The sequence below is a fragment of the Scomber japonicus genome, chromosome 14 (assembly GCF_027409825.1).
Source record: "Scomber japonicus isolate fScoJap1 chromosome 14, fScoJap1.pri, whole genome shotgun sequence".
NCBI lineage: Eukaryota > Metazoa > Chordata > Actinopteri > Scombriformes > Scombridae > Scomber > Scomber japonicus.
Window position 1 is genome coordinate 3814137 of NC_070591.1, and position 5525 is coordinate 3819661.

At 45.2% G+C, this 5525-nt stretch overlaps 1 pseudogene; it reads right to left on the bottom strand.

Annotated features, from left to right (window-relative positions):
- Positions 1–644: 644 nt before the first annotated feature.
- On the bottom strand, positions 645–3882 carry LOC128373271 (uncharacterized; annotated as a pseudogene).
- Between the last annotated feature and the right edge of the window lie 1643 nt (positions 3883–5525).

A 5525-nucleotide genomic window follows, 5' to 3' on the forward strand; every position in this document is an offset into this window, starting at 1 on the left:
CATCCTTCTTCCTTCCTTCATCCTCCATCCTTCATCCTTCCTCCACCTTCCATCCTTCATTCTTCCTTCATCCTCCAACCTTCTACCATCCTTCATCCTCCATCCTTCTTCCTTCCTCCTTCCTCCTCCTTCCTTCCTTCTTTCTTCTTCATCCTCCATCCTCTTCCTTCCTTCATCCTCCATCCCTCTCTCCTTCCTTCCATCCACCATCCTCATCCTTCCTCCTCCTTCCTTCATCCTCCATCCTTCATCTTCCTACATCCTCCATCCTTCTTCCATCCTTCATCCTCCATCCTTCCATCTTCCTTCCTCCTCCATCCTTCTTCCTTCCTCCTCCTTCCTTCCTTCTTTCTTCCTTCATCCTCCATCCTTCTTCCTTCCTTCATCCTCCATCCTTCTTCATCCTCATCCTCCATCCTTCTTCCTTCCTCCTCCTTCCTTCCTTCCTTCTTCTTCTTCCTTCATCCTACATCCTACTTCCTTGTTCTTCTACCTTCTTTCATCCTCCATCCTTCTCCTTCCTCCTCCTTCCTTCATCCTCCATCCTTCTTTCTTCCTTCATCCTCCATCCTTCTTCCTTCCTTCATCCTCCATCCTTCCTTCTTCCTTCCTCCTCCATCCTTCTTCCTTCCTCCTCCTTCCTTCCTTCTTTCTTCCTTCCTCCTCCATCCTTCTTCCTTCCTCCTCCTTCCTTCCTTCTTTCTTCCTTCATCCTCCATCCTTCTTCCTTCCTCCTCCTTCCTTCCTTCCTTCTTCTTTCTTCCTTCATCCTACATCCTACTTCCTTTGTTCTTCTTCCTTCTTTCCTTCATCCTGCATCCTTCCTTCCTTCTTCCCTCCTCCTTCCTTCCTTCCTTCTTTCTTCCATCATCCTCCATCCTTCTTCCTTCCTTCATCCTCCATCCTTCTTCCTTCCTCCTCCTTCCTTCCTTCTTTCTTCCTTCATCCTCCATCCTTCTTCCTTCCTTCATCCTCCATCCTTCTTCCTTCCTCCTTCCTCCTCCTTCCTTCCTTCTTCTTCCTTCATCCTCCATCCTTCTTCCTTCCTTCATCCTCCATCCTTCTTCCTTCCTTCATCCTCCATCCTTCTTCCTTCCTCCTCCTTCCTTCATCCTCCATCCTTCTTTCTTCCTTCATCCTCCTTCCTTCTTCCTTCCTCTTCCCTCCTTCCTTCCTTCTTCCTTCCTCCTCCATCCTTCTTCCTTCCTCCTCCTTCCTTCCTTCTTTCTTCCTTCATCCTCCATCCTTCTTCCTTCCTTCCTCCTCCATCCTTTTTCCTTCCTCCTCCTTCCTTCCTTCCTTCTTTCTTCCTTCATCCTGCATCCTACTTCCTTCTTCCCTCCTTCCTTCCTTCCTTCCTTCCTTCTTCCTTCCTCCTCCATCCTTCTTCCTTCCCCCTCCTTCCTTCCTTCCTTCTTTCTTCCTTCATCCTCCATCCTTCTTCCTTCCTTCATCCTCCATCCTTCTTCCCTCCTTCCTCCTCCATCCTTCTTCCTTCCTCCTCCTTCCTTCCTTCTTTCTTCCTTCATCCTCCATCCTTCTTCCTTCCTCCTCCTTCCTTCCTTCCTTCTTCTTTCTTCCTTCATCCTACATCCTACTTCCTTTGTTCTTCTTCCTTCTTTCCTTCATCCTGCATCCTTCCTTCCTTCTTCCCTCCTCCTTCCTTCCTTCCTTCTTTCTTCCTTCATCCTCCATCCTTCTTCCTTCCTTCATCCTCCATCCTTCTTCCTTCCTCCTCCTTCCTTCCTTCTTTCTTCCTTCATCCTCCATCCTTCTTCCTTCCTTCATCCTCCATCCTTCTTCCTTCCTCCTTCCTCCTCCTTCCTTCCTTCTTTCTTCCTTCATCCTCCATCCTTCTTCCTTCCTTCATCCTCCATCCTTCTTCCTTCCTTCATCCTCCATCCTTCTTCCTTCCTCCTCCTTCCTTCATCCTCCATCCTTCTTTCTTCCTTCATCCTCCATCCTTCTTCCTTCCTTCATCCTCCATCCTTCTTTCTTCCTTCATCCTCCATCCTTCTTCCTTCCTCCTCCTTCCTTCCTTCCTTCTTTCTTCCTTCATCCTCCATCCTTCTTCCTTCCTTCATCCTCCATCCTTCTTCCTTCCTCCTCCTTCCTTCCTTCCTTCTTTCTTCCTTCATCCTCCATCCTTCTTCCTTCCTTCATCCTCCATCCTTCTTCCTTCCTTCTTTCTTCCTTCATCCTCCATCCTTCTTCCTTCCTTCATCCTCCATCCTTCTTCCTTCCTTCATCCTTCTTCCTTCTTCCCTCCTTCCTTCATTCCTTCTTCCTTCATCCTCCATCCTTCTTCCTTCCTTCATCCTCCATCCTTTTTCCTTCCTCCTCCTTCCTTCCTTCTTTCTTCCTGCATCCTCCATCCTTCTTCCTTCCTTCATCCTCCATCCTTCTTCCTTCGTTCATCCTCCATCCTTCTTCCTTCCTTCATCCTCCATCCTTCTTCCTTCCTTCATCCTTCTTCCTTCTTCCCTCCTTCCTTCATTCCTTCTTCCTTCATCCTCCATCCTTCTTCCTTCCTTCATCCTCCATCCTTTTTCCTTCCTCCTCCTTCCTTCCTTCTTTCTTCCTTCATCCTCCATCCTTCTTCCTTCCTTCATCCTCCATCCTTCCTTCTTTCTTCCCTCATCCTCCATCCTTCTTCCTTCCTTCATCCTCCATCCTGCTTCCTTCCTTCATCCTCCATCCTTCTTCCTTCCTTCATCCTCCATCCTTCTTCCTTCCTTCATCCTCCATCCTTCTTCCTTCCTTCCTCCTCCTTCCTTCCTTCCTTCTTTTTTCCTTCATCCTCCATCCTTCTTCCTTCCTTCATCCTCCATCCTTCTTCCTTCCTCCTCCTTCCTTCCTTCTTTCTTCCTTCATCCTCCATCCTTCTTCCTTCCTTCATCCTCCATCCTTCTTTCTTCCTTCATCCTCCATCCTTCTTCCTTCCTTCATCCTCCATCCTTCCTTCTTCCTTCCTCCTCCATCCTTCTTCCTTCCTCCTCCTTCCTTCCTTCTTTCTTCCTTCATCCTCCATCCTTCTTCCTTCCTCCTTCTTCCTTCCTTCTTCCTTCTTCCCTACTACATACTTTAAATCCTCATGTTCAGACATATTCACAGCATCTCTTCATAATTAGAAAAAATCATTGAAGTTTTTTTCTGCAGGTAGATAAAAACACATCTAAACCTCAGCTGGCTCAGAATAACTCAGAGTTCACTCAAAACATCAAAACACATTCCTGATGAATACTTTGAATATCTCAGAGCAGAAAACAAAACCTGAGCCGACTCATGTGCTGCTCCGAAAATGTTCTCTCTCTGTCTGACTCCAGCTAATCTTCTCTCTCTTCTTCTTCTAGGGAGGAAGGAAGGGAGGAAAGGAAGGGAGGAAAGAAGAAGGAAGGAAAGGAGGGTGGAAGGAAGGAAGGAAGGAAGGAAGAAGGAAGGAAAAGAGGGAGGAAGGAAGGAAGGAAGGAAGGAAGGAAAGAAGAAGGAAGGAAAGAAGGAAGGAAAGAAGGAGGAAGGAAAGAAGGAAAGGAGGGAGGGAGGAAGGAAGGAAAGAAGAAGGAAGGAAGGAAAGGAGGGAGGGAGGAAGGGAGGAAGAGAGGAAGGAAGGAAGGAAGGAAGGAAGGAAGGAAGGAAGGAAGGAACTCCAACTCTGACTCCAGCTAATCCTCTCTTCTCCTTCTTCTTCTTCCTCCTCCTCCTCTCCATCAAACCTGCTCCACCAGGGTCCTCCAGGGTCCTCCAGGGTCCACCAGGGTCCTCCAGGGTCCACCAGGGTCCAGTATGTTTAGTATCTTTGGTCATGTGACTTGTTTTCCTGCATGTGAACGTCCTCTCAGCCAAATGTCCTGCAGTAAAACACAAGCTGTCCCTCTCAGGCATGCTCACACTCAGGGTTCACACTCTGCAGGGTTCACACTCTACAGGGTTCACACTCTGCAAGACTCAAATACTTTACAGTCAAACTAGACACCAGGGAGAACAACAACAACAACAACAACTATTAATAAGAGTCACTGCTTAGCTTCAGTTTCTGCACATTAGAAAGATCAGATCCGTAAATAAAGATAATGAATAACATTTATAATATGTAATGAAATGATGGAAATGTTACCAAATGACTAGAATATAATAGAGGATGAAGCTGTAGAGACAGTCTAGTAGAATATGAATGGATGCTATAATAAAAGGTTAATGTGAATATACTGTACAATATATACTGTATTTGTAGTTTATTGCTACTAAAACAGTTTAAGGTGGTCAAAAGCTGGAGCCTTTATTAGACTAGGGGAGACTGGGGACAGTTGCAACACTTTTTTACTTATTACTCTCAGTTACTCAGAGACTATTTGGACTCGGCCCACCAAACCATTACATATTAAACTCACACATGTCTGCTTATTACCCATTAACCATTTAAAGATGCTTACATATAACATATCAATCACAATATTGATTTGAATAGAAAAATTCAGATGTTGCAACTGACCCCATACATGGGGGACACGAATCAGGGACGGTTGCAACATATTAAAAAACACATTAAACTTAACTAATTAATTAATATTTATTTAGTAATATTTATCATAGGCCTACCTTGTGTCAATGTGCAGATGTTACTGAAGCTATTAAAACTCAATATTTCAGTGAGAGACATAAAGAACGGAATAATTTGCTTGGTCCTCTGATAATACTTTTTTTGCTGGTCCAGTACCCTGCAAGCGGGATCTTATTTGATGTCCCGCTTGCAAGTCTCTGTTTCTTTGTGGAACCTGAGTAATGTGGTGTGGCATATGTCGAAGGCCTTGGCTACTGTCCTGACTGATTTGCCCTCATCTCTTACAATATCTGAGGCTCGTTCTAAAATATTGAAGGGAACCGCTCTGTTAGTGACTCAACTCAACAACAAATGGACTTTTCTCCTGTTTCCACGGGAACCTGTATGTGGCTAGTTTGTCCCATAGCACCACACATAGAACAATCATTTCTCGTTTTTGCTCAACAACAGCGTTAGTCTCTCATTGTCTTATAATATAATTGCATCAGTTCTGTTCATCATGAGCGTATGCACAATGAAATACATGAATTGTGCCTATTTTGAACTCAAAATCTTCAGACATACTGTTCTGTGGTCTGTTTTGATATGGCTAGCCAACTTAGCATGCTATCAGTCATGACCATAGACTGTATAAAAGAAATGGACGTAACATCCGTGACGTCACCCATTGGTTTGTGGACTGCTGCTCGGAAGCCAATAGTTTCTAATCTAGGCAGCGCCATCTTGAAAATTTCAGGTGCATGCTGGGAAAAATAAAAACACAGATTCTACTTATATGGGCATGAGGCGGAGCCATGGACGGACGTATGGGCGGGACCAACGGCGGAGCGGGGAGGCTGCGATTGGTTGTGAGGGCTGGATCTCAAGGACATTGGTCAATCAACCTGTCAATCACAACGTAGCCACCTAGCCTGCTTTATCGTCAAATATAAAATCAGGGAGGCCAAAATGTCCCAAATGAACATCA